The sequence below is a fragment of the Octopus bimaculoides genome, chromosome 11 (assembly GCF_001194135.2).
Source record: "Octopus bimaculoides isolate UCB-OBI-ISO-001 chromosome 11, ASM119413v2, whole genome shotgun sequence".
Lineage (NCBI taxonomy): Eukaryota > Metazoa > Mollusca > Cephalopoda > Octopoda > Octopodidae > Octopus > Octopus bimaculoides.
The window spans coordinates 10,863,304-10,864,527 of NC_068991.1; the positions used below are offsets into that span (position 1 = coordinate 10,863,304).

The 1,224-nt window shown below is 38.6% G+C and overlaps 1 protein-coding gene across 2 annotated transcripts in view; it reads left to right on the forward strand.

The window, feature by feature from the left end:
- The window catches only part of LOC106874024 (transcription factor mef2A-like), a 115,536-nt gene that overhangs the window by 28,920 nt on the left and 85,392 nt on the right, over positions 1-1,224 (forward strand). The gene's annotated exons all lie outside the window — the stretch shown is intronic.

Sequence of the window (1,224 nt, forward strand, 5' to 3'; positions counted from 1 at the left end):
GTGTTTGTCCCCCCCAACATCGCTTGACAACCGATGCTGGTGTGTTTATGTCCCCGTCACTTAGCGGTTCGGCAAAAAAACCGATAGAATAAGTACTAGGCTTACAAAGAATAAGTCCCTGGGTCGATTTCCTCGACTAAAGGCAGTGCTCCAGCATGGCCGCAGTCAAATGACTGAAACAAGTAAAAGAGTAAAAGAGATAAGCAACTCTGAAGGATTTTCGCCAGTTTGGTCTTGCTAGCGATAGCTGAAAGAAATTAAAAGAATACACACACATGCACACACGTACGTACGCACGCATTCGTACGTCCACATACATCTGTATATAATGTCTTAATATACTTTACAGAGAGATATATATTATTCATCCAAGGTGTGTGTGTGTGTGTCATTGAGTACAGTTGTACTCTATAATTATCGTAGGTGGGTCGTAGTTTTATAACATGCTTTTTTTCTCCTCTCAAAGCTCATTTGAATAACATATGCGTAGGAAGAGATTGATATGAAACACAAACCACTTTGTATATGAATATTATCTATCTATCTATCTATCTATCTATCTATCTATCTATCTATCTATCTATCTATCTATCTGTCTATTTATCTATCTATCTATCTCTTTATCTTTGGTAAGTGCTAATGCACGAAAGCGTCGGCACTTGAATCACGCTGTTGCTTCCGCTAAATATTAATTAAAAATATATCTATATATATATGTACATGCATACATACATAAACAGACATATCTATTGAGGGCTCGTACACAGACACACGCCTTTACAATCATACATATACATACATACGTACATACATACATACATACATACATACATACATACATACATACATATATACATACATACATACATACAGATGAGTATTTCATATTTGCTCGAGTACAATGCACTTCACATCGTTTTAGCTTTCGAATAAATTCCTACTTTACTAGATTAAGCGAGCTGGCCAACGACATTCCTTCCTCCTGTCCAGGAGGCTACTCCGTCGTAGAATTTACCAATTTTCAGCTGATTGGAATGGGACAAAGTGAAGTGAAATAGAACAGTAACGAGCCGTCCGATCTGGGGATCGGACCAACGATGAAGTGATCGTGGATGCAACACTCTAACCACCGGGCCACACGCATTCACCCCCCCCCCACACCAAGCCTTTTTGCGAATTTTCTTTTAACAGCTTACGAAATAAAATCAAACTCGCTCATATTGC